General features: G+C 30.3%; 1 protein-coding gene and 2 long non-coding RNA genes across 4 annotated transcripts in view; all 3 read left to right on the top strand.

Moving 5' to 3' along the window:
* LOC100877819 (uncharacterized) overlaps positions 1-26,796 on the top strand; it is a 688,459-nt gene that overhangs the window by 220,315 nt on the left and 441,348 nt on the right. The window lies entirely within an intron of this gene.
* Positions 1-26,796, top strand: part of LOC143264825 (uncharacterized) — a 172,024-nt gene that overhangs the window by 81,758 nt on the left and 63,470 nt on the right. The window lies entirely within an intron of this gene.
* Positions 931-26,098, top strand: LOC143264828 (uncharacterized). The gene is made up of 3 exons (XR_013038787.1): positions 931-1,110; positions 8,278-8,456; positions 25,816-26,098. It is a non-coding gene; the product is annotated as an uncharacterized LOC143264828 (long non-coding RNA).

Here is a 26,796-nt window from a genome sequence, read left to right as displayed (position 1 = left end):
GTAAGAATTTCTAAAAATATTAGAAAATAAAAATATTTGGTTTCTCAAATATAAAAACTATTACTAACTAAAAATTGAAAACTGATTATAAGGAACGAATTTTTACTTTGTCATCTTTTTTAAATTTTGTTTCTTAAAAAGTTTATACTGGGTATCGTTATTTTTTGCTATCAAATTTTGTTACCACGTTTTATTCATAAAAAGAGAATTTAATATTAACTTAGGGTTACAATCACTTTGTTAATAAATTATAACAAAAATACAAGGACTGCTTTGTTGCTAAATATTACATACAGAGCGTTCTAGTTTCTTCCACATAATTTTATTAGCATATTCTATAAATAAAAATAAGAAAAAATGTTTGTATTAGCATGGGCTCTTGAATGTATTATTAAAAGTTATTAAACAAATATATGAAAATTAACAATTATTTGTATGTAATAGTGAAGAAGAAAATCATTCATTATCATTTCGTGTATTTTTGTATGTTTTCTATATTTAAAATCATATGTTTACATAACATTTTTTTATCATTTCTAATTATAGAACATTTGCTAGTAAAGTTTTACCTACAAAACTGGGATACATTACATTTTGCATCGGAAAACAAAGTATTCCGAAGTCATTCTGCACTTGTATTGTAACTTTTTAATACAGTGTTTAAAACCTTATATTAATATAACATACTTTTTTATTTTTGCGTACAGAATATGTTTGTATCATTTTGCGATAAAAAACTGGAACACCCTGTATATTCGATTCCAAACAGAATTCAGGTCTTTTTTTATATATTTTTTTTTAACTGCTCGAATTCTATTGTAGAGTTTTCGAATAGCTATGGTAAATGTGGTAAAAAATGATCTATTTAGATTATGTTTACGAAAGTAAAAATACTTGTTTATTAAGATTTAATATATTATACTGCAGGAAGAAAAGCGTGAGGGTTGTAAATTGTTGGTACTTGAATCTCTCTAGACTAGAAAATAAGTTGGCAGCAATATCGAAATATGCATTCAATTGTTTATTGCAATGTGTTGTACGGTTATCGGCAAAGCACGTTGCCACGTGCATTTACGCGTCTCATTTATACTTCCATTACGCATTTATCAAGTAAGATCTTTTTCCTTTTTAATAAACTATTCTTTAATTTAACTATTAATATGTGTAACTCGGTCATAAATTTAGTAATCTAACAATGTAGCGTACTTCTGAAAATCAAACTGAAAACATATTTCGAGTAGAAGACATGCCCATTTATGGAGCTATAAATTACAGCCCCATGTCAGATATAATAACGATTTATAGCAGATTATTACAGCACTACTCATTATGTCATGTACGAATTTATCCCTGTTGAAATTGTTTGTGCAATCAAAATGTCGGAATTTAATGCATGTCTTCTGTTTATGGAGCAGTAACGTTTAACTTAATTTCGAAATTATGAAAATTTCGAATACATTGTGCATTTATCTTTTGTATTTTAAATATCATATCAACACGGATTAAATTAGAATAAAATCACAATTAAGCAACCATCATATAATTAAGCAGAATTTTTAATACAATAAAACTTATATTTCAGTAATCAACTCGAAAAGTTTTTTGTGTTAATTTATTTTTCATTATTGGATCCTTAATTTTATTTGAAAATTTTCTGGTTTGTAAAAGAATGTTAATTAAAAATTTTTCAATTTAAAAATTTAAGACAGAAATGGCATATTTCATTTTTTTTACTCAATTGTTCGATTTAATGATAAAATATACCAAAATATTTTTTAAAAATGTATATATATCTTTAACATTTTGATTGCCACGTGTCCCACATATAGGTGACGCTTAATCTTCCATACGAATATATCATCTATATTATTAAGAATTTGTGCACAAACTAAAATGGAAATATTCGTATTAATTATTTGAAACTATGCATAACAAATGATAAATAAATAATACGTTGTGTATCGTCGAAATCTTTCCAACATAGAGAAATTTCGCGTTTCAAAAGAATGGATGAATTGATTGAGGAGGAGGGTAAATAAAAAATATTTAGACATAATTGAGCCTGAAAAATCATGATAATTTATTGGCTCGAATGACTCGAATTAGGGGAAAAAGCCTTGCGGCATAAAAAACCCCTTGCAAAATATGTATTTGTTAATGATTGTACGGTGAAAGTGTGAATGAGTATGTATACGTTGTGTATATTGTTGAGCTTGATTATTGTTTGATTTGAAGAGAACAGGGTCTCGCTCAATGTTGTTTGATTTGATTTGAGGAGAATAGGGTCTCACTCAATGTTGTTTGGATTCGTATTATAATCCACGTTGCGTGAGATTATTCACGATGATCTATTCGAGGTGTGTAGGGTCCCACTCGAATAGTGTATAATGTATGATTTCTACCACCCTACAATGGCCTACTCAAGGAGTGTAGGGTCTCACTCGAATAGTGTTATGATTGATTTCCGAACCACCCTGCAATGGTTATGCAATGTTACGTTACGCACAACTTTCTCACTCTCGATCCGACTTTTTGACTCTCGATCCGATTCGCCAGAGATTCAACGTTCGATTGTGTTTTTAATGTAGAAAAATCGCCTGAACGCCCTTGCGTTTCCGAGGGTGACGGTTAAGAAAAACTCTATGCTTTGTTTGTTGAAACTGTTCAAAAAAGAGAGGTATAGCTGTTAGCTGATTTATGGCAAGCACATGTTTACGGTAAGACTGGTTCGGACAGGATTTGATAGACAAAAGGGTCCTCGATAACCCGTATTGCGAGGTGTAAGCTATTCACAGTGGTCCCCGCGTCGAACCACTTGAACCCTGTAATAAATCCCTTAGTCGCGGTAAAGGTCTCGGTTCGCGGCCGAACACGTTGATCGCGAATGAATAATAATATTTAATTCGAGAAATCTTGGTACGAATACAAATAATTAATATGACAGATACAAAACATTACCTGTTATTCAAATAAAATATAATTTGAATATTTTGATGTTCTACGTATTATTTTCCGCATTTCGACATTTTAGTGACAGCATAGCTAATTTCCTTAAGGGTTCGATAAGGTAGTGACACATATCACTATCATAACACTATGTATCAGAATATTGTTTCGGAGAAGACAGTATGTACCTATCTGTTGCATAAATTACAGTAATCTACATACCATGTTCTATCTTAATCTTGCGCGTGTCTGCTGAGTATTGAGTATTGCACAGATGCTGTGATCTTACCTTATGATATCAGGGTGTGAAATTGCATAATTGCTGTTAATTAAACTGGTAGCTATAGAATGTCTTAAACTGACACAGATTCGAAATTATAATAAAAGTTTTTGAAACCATAACTGATAATATGAAGAATTTTAACAAATTAATATTGTCTTGTCCAGTAAAATCATTATTTTTTAACGTGACTGCAATTATGCAATATTTTAACAGTTCCAATATCACTTTATGTTCAAACACTTGTTCAGGTAGTTTTCTTCTATTAATGTTTATTTAACTTTAGCTTAAACTTTTAAAGGATAAAATTTTATAAAATAAAATTGATCTTACTTTTATAATATATAAGTTACATTGTCCTATAGTTAGTATTTTTATCGTTTTACAATAATATACAGGTCTTTCTATTAAAGAAGAATAGTACTTACAAAGTTTAAATCCTGGCTTTATTTTTTATTATAATCTTCTAAAATGTAATATAAATAATCTGAGTAAAATTAATAGTTTGTTATCATTGTTATGTTTCGATCTGGAAAAATGAATACACCATAATGATTCTTATTTTCATAATAAATTTTAATTTTAATTCTAATGAATTTCATTCTAAGTTAAAATTATTACTTAAAATTGCTGCATAAAAATTGTCATTATTTCTGCACCAACATAATCTCGTATAATAATTACTGAAGGATTTTATTATTTTTGTCCCAATTATTATAAATATAACTTGTTCTATAGAAAAAGAACCTATATTTAATATACTATATTATGGCTGTAGCGTGCCGAATGTGTCGCTACTACGTCACGATAAAATTTGAAGTTAAAAGATACCGCAACGCGATTTGCTTCTAATACTAAATATTACAAGCAATGGTTCAAGTTCTCCCGGCTGTTGGAGGTTTGTAATGTTTCTTTCAATACTGAGTGAATGAATCTGACGACTCGCTGTCGTCTTGACTCCGACGTCGACGATGGAGTCAGAGGTCGTACGCTGATTGGCTTTTCGCCTTTTTTAGGAAATTCCAATCAGCGTGTCCTTTGGGATTGGGCCCACCCTTCATAGCTCCCTTAGAGCGTCTTCGTCTAGGAAGGGTGGGGAATCCGGTGAGTTGGCGGGAGGACCCCGAACGTCCGGCAATTCCGCGATTTTTTCTTCTAGGTACATTTGGCGACCATAAGTTCCCGTTAGGTCCGTGAGTGACCGTTCCTAAAGTACCCTTCGGAAAAAACCGTGTTTATGATCGGAAAGTGACCGTTGAGGATGAAGCGAAAATTAACTCTAAATTTATGGCAAGACATGTAGTAAAATTAACAACTAGAAAAAAACCCGAAATATTCTAACTCAAAAACGGCTGCCTAACGGACCGATCATAAATAAACTTTCGAAATCCTCACCCAGATGTACCGTCGTACGGAACAATGGCAAAGAAGTTAAAATGTGAATTATATGCTGCCAATTATGTATTATTTGTTGAATTAGATACAAAAGTAATTTTAAGTTTAAATTGCTATCGATTTCAATGCATGGATAATAAAGATCACAGTCAAGTTGTTTCAAAACTTTGTTTGCAATTAGTAAAGAAAATTACCGATCAACCTCACAGAAATTAGTATCGATATTCTTTAATTATTAAAACAGCTTCATTATTCACATTTCCCAACCAATAATTGTCTGAGCGTTAGCGAAGACTATAAGATGAAAAATGTAGGGAAATTACCCACGCTAGGGCCAAAACTACTGGACCAATCTCAACCAAATTTTGAACTTAGCATCCTCATGGCATGGGGCATTGCAGATGAAAATTTGGTTGAGATTGGCCCACTTTGACAAAATTAGTTCTCTTGACAATATTCAAAGGAAACCATCCGTTGTTGAAAGGAGAAGATTTATGGCATCAAGAGATTTGTAGTTTTTAAATACATCCTACTTTGAATATAAGTTGTAAATTATCTTTTCATATTGTTTTCCGCATAAATTGCTTGAATTGATTCCATAATTTTCACATATCACAAATTTCATCCACAAAAATAAAAAAATTTTAAAACTTAATACAATTGACATAATTTACATGAAGCATAATCGATAAAATAAACAAACTAAATATTATCAAAGTTATAGAAGTTTTTAACAGCATAAAATGAAAAAAAAAGCTCGAGGCTAATGCTATTTATATCTTTTCAAATCATAGAATGCACGATTGATTTTTATTGGTGTAGCACAATCAATCTATATACGCACGCTCAGACTTCACTGTTATCAACAGTAGTCTAGTATTATATTTTATTAAAAATTAATATTTGAGTACGTTTAACGAGTCAGATTCGTTATGCGTCCATTGCGTTAAAATGCAAAATTGTGAGTGTAATTCGTCACTCGATTTAAAATATTTAGCGAATTTAAAATTGCACGTACGTGTTCATTTTGAATTGCTTAATTTAATGAGGCCATTAATATTTGGAACATAGTAAGCGGTCACAGGTTTCAATGTAATTTGTCTGTGAGATATAATTCCAAAGCGGCAGTTGTGATGAAATCAATTTTGAATAATTTGATTAAGAATTTGATTTTGTAAGCGAAAATCACAGTGAATTAAGAAAATAATGGCGCTATACGAATTAGTGTATACACATCATTTTGGGAACTGGGATATGTTACTGCTCTTTTTTAAGTAGAAATAATAGAACTGATAGAGGATAAAATCTTCTCTTTTAATATGCCTTAATTTCCCTGACCTTATTTTTTACAAGGATAGATGCACTTGTCTAGTGTAATTGCACTTTATTCTTTAATGCAACTCAGACTTTTTGTTGGATCAATCAATTGCTATTGTTATCCTGCGTAAGAAACTATTGACTTGAAGTCCAAATATCAATGCTTAACAAGATATGAGATGTTTCATTTCAGAAGCGTATTTTATTACACTAACAAGTAAACCTACCCAAGTGTCACTCTCCGATTTTGATGAAATTTGGATATGTTATAGTACATTGAAAATTAGGGGACACGTATTTTTTTTTATCTGCGGTAAAACATATTTAGGGTATGAAACAACCCCCCAAAGTGTGAGGGTAAAATGGAAAAATTGTGATATTTTCGAGATCAGTGAAGCAATCTTGATGATTTTTGGTATGAAAGTATCTTTCGATAGAAGACAAAAATTGGCCTAGGTATGTTAGAAGGGGAGTGAAAATTAGGGGGTGAAATACCCTAAAGCGACCAATTTTTTGCAGCAAAAAAATCAGTTTTGATCTGATCGAAATAAAATCTATTAAAACTTGAAGAGGAAAGTTAATTAGGGAACACGTATTTTTTTTCTTTTTTATTACATAAATATTTGGGACGTAAATACTCCTAAATTACCGCGCTCGTTTGGCACTACGCATGAAACGCCTTGCAAAACTGTATCTCCTAACTGTTCGATCTTTTTAATATATCGGTTTTTTACGTTACTGAATGGAAATCTGAAATCAAAATTCAATATAACGGATCCATTATGGCGGACAAAACTCGAAAACCTACTTACATGGACTGTATTTGTGATATGCGATTTTCAAAATATAATACAATTTCTGACATTCATTGTTAGGTATGTAAGGTGCATCAAGCGTGTTAAGAACATATTGTAAATATATTGTTTATAACAAAATTGTTTGAACAATGTAGCTTAAAAATGAAATTTTTTAAAATCTGATGACAGCATTCATCGTATGCAAAAAATGTTTATGGAAACATTGATCACATATTTTATTAATTCCTTTGTTCAAATAATTTTGTTATAAACAATATATTTACAATATGTTCTTAACACGCTTGATGCACCTTACATACCTAACAATGAATGTCAGAAATTGTATTATATTTTGAAAATCGCATATCACAAATACAGTCCATGTAAGTAGGTTTTCGAGTTTTGTCCGCCATAATGGATCCGTTATATTGAATTTTGATTTCAGATTTCCATTCAGTAACGTAAAAAACCGATATATTAAAAAGATCGAACAGTTAGGAGATACAGTTTTGCAAGGCGTTTCATGCGTAGTGCCAAACGAGCGCGGTAATTTAGGAGTATTTACGTCCCAAATATTTATGTAATAAAAAAGAAAAAAAATACGTGTTCCCTAATTAACTTTCCTCTTCAAGTTTTAATAGATTTTATTTCGATCAGATCAAAACTGATTTTTTTGCTGCAAAAAATTGGTCGCTTTAGGGTATTTCACCCCCTAATTTTCACTCCCCTTCTAACATACCTAGGCCAATTTTTGTCTTCTATCGAAAGATACTTTCATACCAAAAATCATCAAGATTGCTTCACTGATCTCGAAAATATCACAATTTTTCCATTTTACCCTCACACTTTGGGGGGTTGTTTCATACCCTAAATATGTTTTACCGCAGATAAAAAAAAATACGTGTCCCCTAATTTTCAATGTACTATAACATATCCAAATTTCATCAAAATCGGAGAGTGACACTTGGGTAGGTTTACTTGTAAGTGTTGGAATGTTTCACCGAATAATTTTATTCCATTGGATTCCCTTTTTGTGTTCTTCTAAAAGACAAAGTGGGTTTTTGTTTGTTTGTATGCATTGTTCGAATGCCAATGCAAATCAACTAAAACATGTAATAAAAAATGTAAAAAGACGGATTAGAAGATATTTGAAGCACAGTGGTGAAATATTTAAACATATTATAATACATATGTCTTTTTAAGTTATTAACTTATTAGGAGTAAGTATGTCTGACCTTTGATTATCATTTTTATATACAGGACAATAAAAGGAATCAATTGGTTTAACAAGAAAATTAGCTTGCATTAAAGAATAAAGTGCAATGGTACTTGGCACGTGCGTTAATGCATCCATATAAAAAATAAAACCATTGGAAGTTAGGACATTTTATACCATATAGGTTTTCTTTCATAATTTTATTCTATTTTTGCTTTAAAAAGAGCAATAACCTGTCCCAGTTTCTAGGATTGCGCTGTATAGTATCAAGGTTTCAGGAACGTGCAATATGCTTATCGAATAGTGATTATGAATCTTCTTCACAGCCATTATTGGAGGAATAAATTTAGAAGAAAACGTCCCTGAGGTAAAACCTTTTACTGAAATACCTGGATTAAAAAGAAGAAACATTGACTGCCTGGCAAAGTAAAAACTCCTAAGTGTTACCGCATCGGCAGAGGCCGAAGATATTATTTTGAAGATACTACTTTTATTACAAGCAAAAGTAAATGCAAGTAGAATAGTAAAATAGATATTTATTTATAGCAAAAAGTAATGTACTTTTTAAATGAAATATGTATAGGGTGTGGCTAGATGGGTTGTACAACCGGGCGCGGGGTGATACTACATGTAAAAATAAGTCGAAAAAAAGGAATAACATTTTATCGTTTAACGCTTCATTTTCTAGAGAATCGAATTGGAAAATTCTATCCAGTACGCAGCACTATACTTTAGGTTTAAATATGTATTGTAAGAAATATTAATGTTAATGTTATGTATTGCGATCAATAGTTCTGGTACTGGTATTATGATGAGCACGAAATTTTCGTACACTTATTGTAGGATTATTAGCAACGGTATTAAGAACTTCTGTTTCTAAAAGGGATCTTCTACTACCACCAGAGTTATCGTAATTATGAAAAGAACCACACTCAATTAATCTTTGCTCTGTTCTGTGTGTTCTGTGTCTCTGTTTCTGTATCATTGTCCTATCCGGAAAGCAACGATTTGGAAATTGTTGCGTATAATAGTGCTGTTGCATTTCCATGACAAGCTCCTAAAGCTTTTATCATATCGACATATTCGCACTTACTATAAGTAGACATTGTCATGGCTTGATTGATCGAAACTGAATAAAAGTAGAGGAAAGTCGTATGGTTGAAGAAAAGATGTAAATATTAGAAACGTCAACATTAAAATGCAAAAGAAAACTCGTAGCAAACAATGACTTGAAGAGACAGTCCAGTGGACACGTACTGAATAGAATTTTCAAATTCGATTTTCTTGAAAACAAAGCGTTAGCAAAAAAATGTTATTTTTTTTCAACTTATTTTTACGTGTTGTATCACCCTCTGCTCGGTTGTACCACTCGTCCGGCCACATCCTATTAAATATAAATGCGTAAATAAGTAATGTTAGAAAACATATTTGTGACCTCAAAATGCAGCAAAATGTTACGTACCAAAACTTGAAGTATTAATGGATTTAAAAATACGATGCTTTTCAAAAATATTACTGTTGAACCGTTCGTATTGGGTCAATTGAGTTTCAGATTTATGAAATTTATGCAAGGTCGTTCTGACTAAAATTAAGCATTCACATTTTTTAACGCAATATTGCCATATGTCGGAATACTAATACTTATGGAAATGATCTTATATTTCGTAAGTGAAAAATGGTAGGAGACTGTCGGATTTTGAATAATTTTTGTTTTGCACAAAATAAATAAAAATCTTCGCAAAATTTATTACGTCAATATAATGCCTAGAAAATTTGAATTTTCATTCATAATATACGTTGCAGGAATAGACATGTATCAGGTATGAGGTACCAATTAATAAGAACAATAACTAATATTAATAAATGTTGCGTGAACAGCGCCGATTCGGGCACCCGACACTATGTATTCTGACCCAGTCACGATTTAACGAGCTTTGAGCCTGGTTTTAAGTGATAATTGTGATGTGACGATTCGTTTGAAATTCGTTGTTCGAGATATTAGTCGATTCGTTAGTGGTTTAGGTGTTTATTAAATGAGTTCGTTCGTGATTTAGATATGTCTTATAAGAGATATTATCGTGTTCCTTTTCGTGTTTTAGCTACGTGTTGTTCGTTGTATTACTGAGTTCTTTTCGTGATTTCGATATGTGATGTTTGAGATATTATCGTGTTCTTTTCGTGTTTTAGCTACGTGTTGTATGAGATATATTCGTGTTCTTTTCGTGTTTTAGATACGTGTTGTTGAAGATATATTCGTGTTCTGTCGTCTTTCGCCAAAGTGGCTGTCGATGTTACCTCGGAATCGGCAATTAAGAAGGGGATGTGTACGTTCATTGGTAGCTAATTTTTGAGAGGTGACCGTCCTCGTAAGAAATGGTCACCTCCCTCGCACAAGAAATGGTCACCCCTGGAAGTAGCCGCGACCAAGGGGTGACGTACGAGGGATTCCGCGGTTTAGGAAAAACCCGTAGCAGGTAATAAGGTGAAAAAGCACTCTGACCCTGACGACGATGATTGAAAGTAACGGAATAGGAAATTAAACATGCTGGTCCCAAGCAGTAAACTTGGGTACCGACGCGAAGGTATTTTTTGCTAACGAAAAATGGTCAATGGCTTCATAAACTTATTGCCCGTACGGTCAGTTCGAGATCCTCGGTCTATTGCCTTGTAAATATATGAAAAGATAGGTACATCGCACTCTAAGGCGATGCAACAATAAGTAATAAAAGTAATAAGAGTAGTTAAACTGTGGGATGGTGTGGAAAATAATAATAGTTCTTTATAGATTTAATAATACACACACATGTATATATATATTTCACATTATAATAAACGGTTCGGAGATACAGAAAGATACGCGTTACTCGATTGCTAGCTTGAACGGAAGTGATTTATCGATCGCTAATGGTAAAGTCTACTAACAATAAGATCAGAAGATGGCGCTTCCTTCTTCAAGTGGGAAGAGCAAACTCCTTCATAAACATCATTTAATTCTACAATAAAATTTATTTAATACCTTTTCTCGTAAAAGATGCATCCGATTACACTCAGCACATGCATGTATGCATTAGCAAAAACATCATGCACTAAAGTGCTAAAGGCTAGAAGCATCTTCTGGAAACAAATTAATTTTATAATTAAATCTGTTGATATACTTTTTGCATTAAATCGTGTAGAATACTTGTTTAAATGAAATCGATAACGAACGATGATACGATTTAAATACTAACTTTAGTCAGATGAAAAGAAAAGAACGCGGAAAAACAATCAACGTTTATTTCTCTTCACTCCTAGATATGCATTTCCCTGTTATTTTTCGCTCGTTTCACCCTCTATATTCTACAGCTACATGTAAATGGGGCCTTGTTCAATCGTATTGACGGATTCGAAAGTGGACGAGTAACAATAGCACGGTTCCACGCAGATTGCAAATTGGGCATCGAGGCTGGTCGAGTGCACTGCAAACTTCTGCGATTTCGTTCGACAGAAAATTCTTGTGAAAGTCATTAAGCCGCTTAATTTCGAATCTATAAAAGTCAATCAATTCCGATACTCTGTACCTTTAATTGGCCCGTTAAAAGCAATTAATATGTTCGTGCTATAGCCACGTTCAAGCACGCGAATATCGTTGACGATCCAATAACGTGCTCGAAGATTTTCATTTGCTTACTCGAGAGATAGGGAATACACGTTCGTGCATGCTTCGATCTATGGTAAATAATATACCAAACGTAGTTAAAAGCTTTTCGTTTTCCATTTTCCTAATTATTGCAATGAGAACATTACCAAGAAGAATACCAAATAACAATTTTGTTGAATTTTCATATAAATGAAATTGGCAAAAATAAATACATTGAGAAGTTGGTAATGTATTAAGAAGTCGGTAATTAAGTATGTTCATTTATCGATTATGTATATGATACCGCTCGATTTTAATTAGATCCTCACATGTTAATAAAATAATATCCACATACTTCTTCTTTATTCTTTCTCTGTGATTACGATATTTTCACGCGTATAAAAAATAGTCCTTCCTAGTTATTTTTCCTTATATAATAAATTCATTTAGTGTTTAAAAGTCATTGTGTTATTTGTGCTATTTTAAATTTAATAATCTCCCATATTTCATTCGAAACCATACCCCATTTCCATCATTAAGTCAATAAATTAATAAATAAAAATTTGCAAGATATTACCAATTTAGTAATACAGAAGAGAAGAAAGTGCTTCCACGTGAGAAAGTAGATCGAAATATACAATAAAATTTTTTCATATGCGACTTCACTTTTCAGAAAGGGTATAGCCGGATAAGGTGGTCAAATGTGCCCTTGAGAAACCCAATTCGTCAGTCGGTAGCATATCGACTTTTTGGCCCTGTTTGCCTATTTAATTTCGTACAAAAATTCTGAAAAAATTCTAAAACATTGAGGACCATATAGCGCATATTCTGAAGCCACTACTGACCTGCTCTTCAAATCAAATGATTTCTCCCCGGTCTCTTCAGGTTTAGATCAGTATGATCTGTAACTACTCATTAAATCATCATTTCTGCATTCTTCTTCTTAAATTGTGTTTGTGGTGCGTACTTAATTAATTCAGTTTGTGCTTATAATATAAATATCATAATATATTAAATAGTCATCTGGCATGTCCATAATATAATATAGAAATGATAAAGACATTTGTAAATTATTAACATAGATTCAAATTTATATTAGTAATGTTTTACAATATACATATATGTTATATGTATAGTATATTACATATACAAATAATGTATATGAATGTATACAAATGTACAATATAATATACAATATACTATTTTGTACCAATATATTATTATATTATATATTACATTATGAAATTATGCATTGCTTAATTACACATTACATTATACTATACAACATTCCATTGTATTACATACATATTATATTCTAATGTGTATCAAGTATCAGTAATATATCAAAGTTAATTAACATCGCGTTTTGTTTGAATAAATAATTCCACATACGCCAGAATGTGAATAAACCCGGTTATATGTATTTGACAAAAGACGATATACATAAATACAAGATATGAAAAAACGATGGAGCGCTCACGAAAATAGTACTGATACATGCGACAGTTCGAGACTAACTATTGTACTTTTAAAATACGGACGGTTTCGAAAAGGTGACCCGTCGCGTCGTTTGCTTCGTGTAAACCGTTAGCTCACGACCTTCGCTATCCTCAACGCATTTATTGTTTATTTTTACAGAAAAAACATTTTGAGTATAATAATATGGCTATCCATTATATTATAAATGTATAAAACATTACGAATATAACTTTATTAGAAAATTATATGTTCTGACTAAAGTGCCACTAAAATATCATAGTAAATAGTAATATTTGGAAGAACATCATTATATTTCTGAAACGCCTAATTGGAACAGCCAAAAACCTAATAACCTAATGACTTTTAATGATGGCTTACTATGCACTTAAGCGTAAATTGTTGGCTTCAAAGTATGTTAAAGTGATTGAGAGTATAGAGCTGTTTTACGTTAATTGATATGGAGTTGGAACGAGGTTTCTGTTTACAATTAGATTTAAATTTAAACTCCCAGAGTTTACGTTTTGAGATAAACACACACTCAGTTTGGCTGTGATCTACTCAAACTTAAAATTACCGATTCTTATATAATGAATCGAAAAAATGACGCTGATATTAACATTACTATTAAAATATTGCTCTTGTATAAAGTATTTGTTTTCCTTAATTATGTAACATATCATTCTGTAGTCACAAAAAGTAATTTATATTCATTATGAATAATGAAAATTTATAATTTAAACCGTATTCAAATGGAACAATGATGAATCAAGAACCAGTAAATTTTTATCAACTAAAGAGATATATAATATTTAAATGTACAAAATCTTTTCTTTCCTTATACTCGATTTCACTGCTAACAAATTAATTTATGGTTATATTTTGAAATTATTAAAATTACATGGTTTTCTACCTGTCTTCTGATAGAGTCTTTATAGCGTTTGTATTTTAAATATCTTCAGGTCACTACTAGATATGCAATTAATGTTACCGTATACAAGTAACCGTGTTTACATAATTATATACATGAATTTATTACACTGAAAATAACAGCTACATAAGTTTCATAAACTCGGTACATTAACCTGTTTAACAAGGCAAGTCTTTTACCTTGTAATTTACTTTATTCGCAAGGAGGTATTAAAGTGTTGTAGACTGTATTAAAGTACTGTAATTAACACTACCTGTTACAGTAAATGGACTTCATAGTAAAAACTAGTTCAATATTACTTTTGGTCGAGAAGATATTATAGAGCATTATACATAATTTATCTCAATTTCGTAATTCATTTACTTTAGATGAGTACATTTTAGTAGATCGAGTAAAACGAAACAATAAAAATTTTCATCTACAGATATATATCATATTCTATAAGTATAACATCGACTTATCTAAAGGGATATTAATATTTGTCTTAAATGAAAGCAAATAGAATATAAAAAAAGTTATCAATTAGTTACTTATATTATACAGCCAGTATTTTTATTGATTTACAAAGAATTTTAGAATTGAATTGAAAATATAGTTTAAAAAATATTTATGTTTTCAAATAATATATTACAAAAAGAAAGTTACAATATCTTCGATACATCAAACTAATTATTACATTGGTGCATACGAAATTGCGTTTTCTAAATACAAATTTAAAAATGATAATTGTCTATTTGTGTAATAATTCTATTATAAGATAATCGAAGACATGTTCAAATTTTACAAACTAATCTTTGACAGATTACAAGTTTCTATATGCCATTTTTGAATGATAAATTAATTTTTTTATGAGGTTCTGCTGCATTATTACCAAATTTATATTCTTCTCAAGAAGCTTCCATTACATTTAACTGCCGGAAATTATTTTTGCATACTTAATCGGCTATTATCGAGTATTAATATGCGCATAGTATAAGAAACTCATTCTTGGGTAATATGACTAATAACTGCCACAATGAAATACATAGTTTACAAAAATTTAACATGAACGAATCTAATAAAATGTCACCTTAAAAAAGCAATGTTTTATACATTGTAATATATAAAATGTATTTTACCGTAACATAAAATAATTAAAAGAGTAATATGTTACAAAATATATAATAAAATTATTATAGTCATTCCAATTAATTTTATATTATTTTTCGTTACAAACATTTTGTTGTTCAAATTAGTAAAATTGCTACAAAAATTCGCAAGTTGTATTTGTTAAAAATGTTTATTAATAGAACAATTTATAGTCCATAAAATAAGTTATATTAATTAAAAATTTGCGTAATATAAAAAATATACGAATAATGAATGTATCATTAATTTTATTATCATCATAGGTGGAGATATACATATAAAAATGTATATTATAAAATTTTAAGTTTCTTTAATAAAACAAACATTAACAACGTAATAAATTGAGTAAAGCTGATTTATTCAATAATTCGGTGTCATGTGGAATCTCATCTATAGTCAAGATTAATGATTGGTCAGCGACTTTAGTAGTCGTTGGTAGTGAAAGCACAGAATATTTAATTCCAATATTTAAACAAACTTAACAAGAAATAAGATTAATTTGAATTCTAGGTTATATTATTTACCATAAATAACTTTACCTTATTGTAATTACTTTACTACACTTTATTATATCTTATTTTATTCTAATTTATTTAATAAATTATATGTATCATGTTAATTAATTACAGCCTTAACAAAAGTACTTTTTCACTCACATGAATTATTATGAAACGATTTAGAACGTTGCGTTTTAACTACATTTAAGAACGTTGAATCTTGGATTACAATGCTATAATACTTTTTACTTCTTGCATGATATAAGTATTGAGTTGTAAAAGTTTATAATTATGTCTATATAAAGCTATTGCATTATGATTACTTTACACATTCTAAATATACACAAATGATATTTTGATTAATGGCAATTACAGCGTGTCGTACAAATTGTAGGTAGAATAAATTAAAAAAGAAAGCTACCCTGGATAGTAAAATCTCTAAAGATTCCCTTCTCAAACCCTATTTCACAGAAATCACTGTCAACTGATCAGATAAAAATTCCGACTACGTAAGATTTCTGGCAACGGAATTCGTATTTCCGGTACCGACATTCAAGCTTTTACGTGACTTTTCCGCGTTCTTTAACGGATTATGGGGTTTATTTGAATTCCTAAGGAGGATATCCGTAGTGCAGAGATGTAGGTACACCAGTTACCTGTGATCCTACATGACTAAACTTCCTTGGAAATGAAAAGTTTCGCCGTAGCTCCAAAATTCAAGCACGGAAATGGGAAACTATGCAACTCGGAATTAGAGCAAACACGAGATCGATCGACACGGCGGGAGAGTTGAAAGGAAACGAGGGGAAAGCTGGCGATTCGCACGCAGAAGGAATTTCAAATTTTCCTGACGATTCCGGAAACGGCAGAACGCGCGAAATTAGATGTACGAAGGAACTGACGACTGACTGGAAAACTGGCTAGGAAATTTCGGGGATTATTCCCCGAATTATCGAATCGAGTCAAACAAATGAGGGAATGAGAATTTTATTGTGCAGTTTTTTCTGGTTTTTACGATTCGTGTTTACGGTGCACCATTTTTGTTCAATAAAAGATTATGATCAATCTTTCAAGTGTTCTTGTAAAGATTTAAAACTTTCATTATAGGTACTATGAAAGATTCTTGCGTGGTATCGTAAAAATTTTAATTTTTCATTCAGAACTCTGGAATGGCCAAGTTTATGACTTTGGTTTCAGATAAAAACATTATTGCAAGAAACCTAAAAAGATATTCCAGTATAACCAACTTAGCAGAGAAAAACAAACAATTTGGTAGCGTAGTAGGTATCGTGTTTTATGACAATTACTTAAAATAGTTTTAGTATAATTTATATATACGTACTTCGTAAATAAATAAACTTAGTTTAATATAAAATAATTAAAATAATACGTAGTATTATGTTGTTAAACTGGTTGTCATGTAGTTTAAGACTTTATTAAGGTCAATACAGTACTATTTTAAAAACCGCAAGTTCACTTTACTTCTTGATATACACAAGTTATACGTACATAATTTGTGATGTCATATTGTAAAATATTTATTGTATTAAGTTATCAAAACTATTAAAACACATTAAAAACATTAAAACTAATGTCTTAAAATCACGGCCTGTGTAATGTCTTAAAATTTCAAATTGTAGTTGAATGAACATTTATCAACTATATTTTAAACATGTACCTTATTAATTGAAAACTGGTCATTCAAGAGATAAATAATTTTGCAGAATTTATCAGTAGTAACTGGTATGAGTACTTCAACATGATTAAAATTAGAAAAGACGGTAATCAAGATAAATGGTCCGACGGCAGAGTTGTAATTAGTTGGAGAATTAATTTTCTGTTATAATTTGTGATAAACGTTTCCGTGTAACCTTTAAGTGCAGTGACAGAGGCAGCTTTAATCGAGTTACAGTTAGATTTATAAGTTTACTCAAAAATATACATTATTTACTATAAAGTGGCCCATAAGGTGCAATAATAAAATGACGAATATAGCATCAAATATATTTTAAAACAAATAATATTATGAAAAATGACATTTGGAATACACATATCCACATTCTAGCAATTTAAATACACGATATAAACATGTACAATGAATAAAATATCCTATTGATATTCAAAAGTAACTTTCTTATTGGTTTAAAATGGTAATACAAACACATTGCAGGTATCTGTACTTTCTCTATTTTGATTCTTTAATTTGTGCTTTGTTAATGAAGACAACAAATATTTGATTCACAATTAATAATTAATAATTGCTTATAATTTTTAGTAACTATTTATTAAACATATTAATGACATAAATTATTAATTTGGAAATTCTCAAGTGATTAATTGATTTTTTTATTAAAATAGAATATTTACAGAGTGATCTGTTACTGCAATATTCGTAACTCATATTGTTTTATGTTTTTAAAATCGGACATTTGTACTTAATATGGAAATGAATAAATAAATAAATGCTTAATAATTGCCATAATATATTAGTAATATTTTTTTAACATAATTTTTCTTTCTGCATCAACCTAATTTCATATTGTTATTTTTTGCATGTACTTTCATATTATCGAATCATGTCAGATTTTCTGCAGTTCTAAAGTCGACGTTTGATATTGAAGAACGTAAAATATATTTCCATGGGAGGTTATAAATCCCTTACTAGAGGTCTGTTAAGTACAACGATATTGGTCGACATATCGCTCTGACAGAACGTAATCATTCTTCAGACCGAAGAGATGCTAACTTCCTAATTCATACAAAAAGTTCACTTCTAAAAGTTTGCGTCTGTACTTCGTTAACTGCGAAACTTTCGAACGAGAAAATGGCATTGAGCTTTACCGCATCGATGCCGTCGAGTTTACGAATAGCCTTCCGCAAGTTTGAAAATAAAGTAATTTAATTACGAATCAAACTTCTACTATATCTGCTTGACAATTTCCATATTTCTGTAATGCAAGGATGTTTGCACAGAATCATTATTCTACGAAACGTATACAGAGATCAATTTCACATTTAATATTTCGTATGAAGTTAATGTCTCATTTTTGCCTTGCTGTAAATTATAAATAATTCATGGCCTTTGTTTATTGTTTTTGGTATTAAAAAAAATGGTATAAGTTTAACATGTTTGCTGATAAATAGTACAAATTTACAAATGTACAAATGCCTATTAATACGCGAATATTCATTTCAGATATAAAAATGATAACAAATATATTAGTTGATGCTGATAATCGTCAGCATTTTATTCTATAAATATGTATAATGTAGAAAAAACGGTCAGTTTCAAATTTTGTTTACTATGTAAAAGCAAAAATTATTTTATTGAAATCGTCACTTAAATATGATTTTTTGAATTTATATTGTCTAAAGATTTGTAAATATTAATGTAGGTTATTAATTTAGTTAAAGAATAAAAATACTTAAGAATGCATAACAAAATAAACTTACAAGTCATTTCAAAATAACATGAAATACAGCAATAAATTTTCAGAAATGATTGAACAAAAATTCTGCATCCTACAAAGCGGTATATGATGTCCCAAGGGTGCTACTAAAATATAACACAGGAAAGCATTTTTAGTACCACCCATGCACTGCACGTCTGGTAAATTGGCAGCCGGAAGTAATGCGAATCCTATTAGTTCGTATGCCAATTTACAAAGGCCTCACAGTACCATTTTGCAGTGTGTGCAAAACACAGTATTTTACAGCACCCAGCATCAAATTTATACAGGTCTCATACTCCAAATTAATCCTTTTATAGATCACATTCGACATTTTAAGCTATAAATTATCCATTTTGCAGCACTCATTCATCTTTTTGCAAAACAAATTCGTCGCTTTGTAACCAAATCCCTCTTTTATAGATCAAATTCACCTTTCACAGATGGAATTCACCTTTTTGTAAATAAAACCCGCCATTTTGCAATTCAAGTATATCTACAAATTTTGTTAAGTGACATATACACATAAATTTATTTGTAATGGCTCTCTTGCTACTATGTGGAGTAAATTTACGAATATATTCATGTAATAATTATAGTAATCTGTGAGAGTGATAATTACGACATAATGATTATCTCTTAATGGCCATACTTCGTCAGAGTAACATACTTGGCACACTGGGACGTTCAAGACTCCCGTCAGTAAAAATATTTCTTACAAAAAAACTATTTATTCTTTCAACTTGAAAAGAATTATAAATAATCTTCAAAAGTCGTTGTAACATCTTTCACAGCTGATTTCAGTAAATTCAAACGTTCAATATGAAAAGGAGTTGAAAGAATGACAATTTTCACAGGAAAATTGAAAAACGTTTTCCGATTTTTATATAAGGAGCTAAAATTTTAGCTGAATACTTTTGAGATATAACAGTTTGAGTAAAAAATTATTGAGGTTTCAAAGAAAATATAAAGTGGCTTAAAGTGAAACTAAATGAACTGGACGCGTTTCATGCGTCAGTGTGACCGTTAAGAGTTAATAACATCCACTTAAGTGTTCTCAATGTTTGAATAATCAGCCCAAATATTTTTGACGCAGAATTTAATTATTGAGGAAACTTTGTTAATAAGATTCATTATTGAAAAGTATGGTGATAGAAATGATAAAATATACCTTGTCTAAATAAGAACATGCATTTATTGTGTTTTATGGAGGTTTACATTGTTCAGACTACTCACACTTCTTGCAGATTATATGCATTCAATTTTTGCCACAATCTTTGAAGAAATTGCTAAAAAAAAAATATTTTATGTAACTGAACATGTAATTATTTCATGTAACACTGTCATAAATATTTATTACAATAATTAGAAAAACATTTCATTCGTTAATTATTGGTACGATTACGTCGACTAGTGTGTTAACTTCTAACCGTACTTTTGTTTATCGAAAATAATTTAATTCCGATTCTTCAATCAATAAAGTAAATATTCTAGAGATAAAAGAATTATAGAAGTATGTTAAGATAATTGCAACTTCTGTTATATTTAAACAATGTGAAATTATAATTAAATATGTTTATGTAAAAGGGTGAAATTTCTACTCTCATATAAAATAATAAGAATTTACATTTATGGAAGAAAACAGTTTACATTAATTAAAATCTGAAACTGCGCATATGACTCAGTAATTAAACAATGTTCACGACATGTACTAATTATTAATTATTACACTTCCAAATATGGAATACGCATTAATTTAATTATTTTCATCATTTAATATTTTTTTTTCAAATGATGCAGTCTTTTATGCATGGTGGGATTAATTGAAACTTACCTCGAAAAGTTAAAATTACTCATAGCCCTACAGGTTAGTAAAACTAATTTAGTTAATTCAACTTGTTTATAGTTTAATTCTGTGCAATTTGAGCTTCTGTTTTCTTTAAAATCGTGTGTTTCAAATACTTAATGACAAGTTTGTGTTATATTATCAAGTACTAATGGAGAAATATAATACTTAATTTCAATTTTATAATAAAATTAATATGAAATAAGTTTATTTTGAATTTTCTGTTACTTAATAAATGTAAAACAGTTTTGTTACTTGAGATATGATGTAACATTAATTAATTACATACTCACTTGCATGCTTGAGTGATTATGAAGCATGTTTAGTAGTTAAACTACTAAACCATTCAAAACGACCGAACACTAGTTTTTTATTTTAATTCACAAAATTTGTTAAAATGCTTTTTCTTATAATCAGTGATGATTTTGATTAAGAGTAAGAATTAATGTATGTACATATTGCTTTATAGTTTAAGTTTATTTATTTATCATAATCTTTTATTTTTAATTTCAAATTAAATGAGCATTATACACCAATATGTTAAGTGTTAAAGACATTGAATCTTGGAATAGTGTGCAATACTTTTTGCGTGATACGAACATTGAATTGTAAAAATTTATAATTTTATCTACGTAAAGGTAATACATTTTTATTAATTTTATTAGTTTAAAAGTTAAAAGCAAACAGAAATAATATCATTAACAAAATTCTCACGCAATTGTTCATTAGCGAAACTCGTTTGAACAATACTAGAACATTACTATCTTTTTGTCTAGCTTCTGAAGCCTTCCGAAAAAAAACTAACGCGTATTATTATTTTTTGCTCATTAATTGTCTTTTCAAAATTTCAACAATCAACTTGTTATGATGTACATTTTAATATCATCCGTATTTCATTTTTTGTACTACAACATTGTACTATGTCACTTTTAAAATACTTTATATGTTGAATTTGATTTGCAAAGAAGCGAATTTGTCCTGTGAAAGCGTGAATCTGATTTGTAAAACATTGAATTTGATTTGCAAAAGGCCGCATTTTTCCTGTGAAAGAGTGAATCTGATTTATAAAACATTGAATTTGATTTGCAAAACGTGGCGTATAAAACCTGTAAAAGGGTTAATTGAAAGTGCAAAAAAGTGAACATGATCTAGAAAAATCTAACTTGTATTACATCGGAATGCGTCTGGCTGTGTAAAAGTTCTGTTCCCTGAAAGTTGATAAAATACATGTAACCCTGACTTTGAAGACGTGCAACATACCGTGATGCATATTTCGGTGCAGAGCAACGCAACCCCGAATAACAGCATTCCAACGAGATTCGTGCAATGGCATTCCTTGCGTTGGTACATTGTCGATGATACTTCGTGTGGTATTGGTGTTGACCCGGCAGTATAATCCACTGATGCACAAGCAAAACACGGACCCATATTTATTTTATGGATACAGTTCCAACCCAAAAATTGTGCTGTTTTCATACATTTAAAAAATACCTTATCTGATAAGGGGAATGCATATCAAATTGCGTATATACAGTAAAATTTCCTAATATGAATCCTTTTTAACCGACTTCGAAAAAGGAGGAGGTTACTCAATTCGATCAGTATATTTTTTTTTTTTTTTTTTCTATGTATATTCACTGATTACGCCTAGCTGGGTAGACCGATCGGAACGAAACCTTTTCCATCTGGTAGGTTCTGACTACCCATTGGTACCATTATCAAAAAATTTTTCATTTTTTAATTGCAAAGTATAGTTACTGCAAGACAACCGGCAACTTTTGAAATAAACTTTTCTCGATTTTAGTGCGCTTTTAATATCTTATCACGGACATGATTCTGAACAATTTTGTTCATATACAAATTCCGTGGAAAGCTTTAGTTTTCGAGATATTAGCGAAAAAAAAAAATTGAAAAACTAATATCCATTTTGTCTTTTACTTAATTATGTTCGTGGCATTTACACAGACAAAAAAAAGCCCGAAAGAACTGTCTCACAGTGTTACGTGCGGGAAGCGCGCGTATAAAGCCTCGAAGATTTGTTTGCCCTAACAAAATTAATTGTTAACGGGACTTAATATTTTTGTGGATCCGGAGATACGCTAGTCCCATACGGGCCCTTTCACAAGATCGCAATGATTAGAGGATATGACGGAGGCAATTAAAGAAATGTAATTCAACTAATTAAAATATTCAAAAATTATATTTTATAAAATATGAAGAGATTAGAATGGTAGCGTATATAATATAATGTGAATCACAATGAACTGAACAAAAATATTGTAAATATCCGAGACGCGCAATTCGTAGATTTGAAGGAGAAACAATTACTCAAATACAAAATAAAATTATAATTCAATGAGGGAAATCCCAAAGTTAAATAATTAACTACTGATTTACTTGCCGAAAAGTTCATAAAATAGCTGGAAGAATAAAGGAAACAACTCACCCCAAATATCTGTACTTGTATGAATTTAGAATTAATCAACCTCTTGTAAAATGTGAAATGCCAACTACGCCTGGTTCCTAGGAAGAACACACACACATGAAAACGCTCCACCAATGAGAATTTTGAACTGGCCAATTGTGAAATTCAAATAAACTATAAAATAAAATTATACTTTAAAAATTAAAAGAATAGAATCGAATATAATTGAATAGAAAAATAGAATAATTAATTGAATTGAAAATTTAATGTGATAATTAACGTGATTATTTGACGCGAAAGCTTTACGTGAAAATAGAGTCTTTGTCTGAATTTTGCACTTTAACAAATTCAAGAACAAACTCGTCTCTAAACCACTTCACGGACCCTTGACACGCACCTCGCGATTATACACCGAAGAGTGTCGCAACTTGTACCTCTCGGAGAAGACCAGAGTGGGCCTAGTCCGAAATTGTTTATGTTGCAGTGATATGCGCCTAACGAATTAGGCTGCGAGGCCAATGCGTAAGAGACCGTGATTCGTTAATTAGGTGGTGATGATGGGTGCATGTGTTCCTCCCTTGTCCAGCTCTTATCTTTCTCTCTTTCTATATAGTTCTTTCCTTTACTCTTGAGCTATGGATTGTTAATCAGCTATTGAATAATTTCACATGCATAACCAATACAATATAAAATGTTAATCTGTTTACATTATAAAAATTTAGAATGAAACATTATCTATTTCGTTTTACAATTATTAAAGTTAAATCGCGCTCGGTACTGTAACTATTGTGGAACTGATTGACGTGTGCGTATTCATAATAACGGTATAAAGAAATACTATGAGTAATTTATATAATTTTGTAGTGTTGCAAAGACAATTTCTATTACAATTTTATATTGTGTCGTGGGCCCTTGAGGAACATTCTAGAACGCTTGGCGTTATCGGACCACACGAGTGTGACTTCCGTTTATATTCGGCGGTTCGGAGAAATGAAATGATCTAAGATTTTAGCCGTGGGACCACGTTGATTTCAAGGAAGGAATGTGTTATATTAACAATCTTAGTTTAGTCGCCAAAAGATAGTCTATCTAATAAACATTAAAAGACCGTTACTGCGTTCGATCAGGGTGTTCCCAGAATGCAATACGCATTATCGATACACATTCGGTCGGTCAAAACTACAAAGGAAATTTTGAAAAAGATTCCTGTTCGGAACGTAACAACAGTATCCTAGACAATTCTCCCCATTCCACTAAAAAGCGTAAAATAAAGTAATTTTAAGAAAAAAAATACGCCGACTTCGAAATGCACTAAAAAGTATAAAATAATTTCTATTTCCTAATAAAGTAATTTCTATTTCATTCAATCATACAATTACGTAACAGATATGAATGAAACCTATTTACTCATTAGGTAGTATATTAAATACATTTCAACCTTTTCGGAGGCGGCGCACAATTAAAAGATTTTCTTGAACATGTCAACCTTTGGACAGCCGAACATAGGCAAAGCTTGTATAGCTATTTTTTTTTCTATACATATAACTCGACAGCACGCCGCGAAGTAGGTGTTAGTGCGTATAGAATGTAACTATGGTCTACCTAGATTCATAGAGTATGCGACGGAAAGACTCGATCACCGCATATACTATAAAGATAGAACCTATCTGCCGCAAATTTGGTAATGCCCGCGTCGTGGGCTCCGTTTATAGGTTCTTAGATCCATGGCTTCCACATGCGAACGAAGTCGATTCAATTTCATTTATATCAGAAACGTTGCGAAATGAAGATGCAGTCGTTACATTTACGTATATTACCAGATATATCTATAATTGTTCGTATTCTTTTTCAGGATTTATTAATTTCCAATACGCCATCCGATAAGGTTGAAATGTATTTAATATACTATCTAACGAGTAAATAGGTTTCATTCATATCTGTTACGTAATTGTATGATTGAATGAAATAGAAATTACTTCATTAGGAAATAGAAATTATTTTATACTTTTTAGTGCATTTCGAAGTCGGCGTATTTTTTTTTAAAATTATTTTATTATAAATATTTATATACGGAGGAATACACACAATTATTTCAAACTACGTTACCAATGCAATTGCAAAAAAATATTAAAGAAAAAAAGGTTATTGGTTTAAACAGTATTGCATACGTAGGATATTTTATGTAAAACCGTATTGAGGTATGAAAAGAAAAATATTTCATTTTTTAATTTCAGAATATTCGATAACCTAATGATTTTCTTAACTTTGCACACCAATATTTTTCGTGCAATGCAATTGTTGATTGTATAATTATTCTATTACTTAAAAAGTACGCCCCCACATGTCTAATATTTATTAAACTATTCATTTTCTACATTGAAAGAATTATAACCCAAAATAATTGCGTTGGTTAACCTGTGTAGTCCTTTCAATAGATTTTTAGGTTTATTAGTTGTATATCATTTAGCTAAGAATATGTTATATGTATTACAGATTTCCAAGCTTCCGCAACTCTTCGAATTAATCGATGCTCGAAGTACTGAAAATCTTATCAAAGAATTGTAGCGTACTTTACATCGTGAAAAGCATAACTGATGAAAAATATAAGTTATTGAACGTTTTTTGTCGATGTTGGAACTAATCTTACTATCTACCTTTTTGCTGTGTACAATTTTAGTGCAAAATGAAGAATATTTTTTATAATGCAAACAGTTTTTATTTTTTCGTACAATAATTTTCAAAGTTAAACAGTAGATTAAAAAAGTATTAAACACGTATCTTTTTCCTGAACATAACCATTTATTATTTAATGCTGGTCGTCTCAAAGCTAAAGATCGAAAATATATATTTTTTTTTCATATTTCAGAAATCAAGGAGCGTGAAAAAAGATTTTTTATTGCGTAGTCACGTATGAATGATAAGGACAGATTTTGACAATTTATAATACGTAAAGTGTTTCGAATAATTAAGTTATTTATGTTAAGAATTTTCGTAAATCATAATAATAGGTGAGATTCTGTACATAACAAAACAGAGAGAAAGGTATTGATTGATACAGGTTTCGCGAAAATTGAAATTGAATAACAGAATAAATGAAATTTAAACCGTGTTTTCTGTTGCTAAATCTGATCGGATATATTTAATATTTCAAATATGATTTTCAACGGAATTCATTATTTATGTGTTCCTTTATTAATTAAAATCTTGCAAGTACGCGTTTCAACGGATCATCATTTTAATCCGCCATTATATTTCTTGTTAAAATTAAAATGAGAAATAGAAATACGTTGTAACATTGTTGTTTAAAATTAAGGGAGAAAAACTGTTGCAGAAAAGTTTAACCTTTTACCATTTTAGTCTCCATTACATAAAAGTTAAACATTTTTTACGCTTTAACTTCACGTTGAACTCAATTTACTACATAGTGCTAACCAACTTTTATTTTATTTTCGTGAAGAAAGAAAAAGCAAAAAC

This window comes from Megachile rotundata, chromosome 7 (genome assembly GCF_050947335.1).
Source record: "Megachile rotundata isolate GNS110a chromosome 7, iyMegRotu1, whole genome shotgun sequence".
NCBI lineage: Eukaryota > Metazoa > Arthropoda > Insecta > Hymenoptera > Megachilidae > Megachile > Megachile rotundata.
Note: the sequence above shows the minus strand (reverse complement) of the source record. Positions and strands in the feature narration are given on the sequence as shown.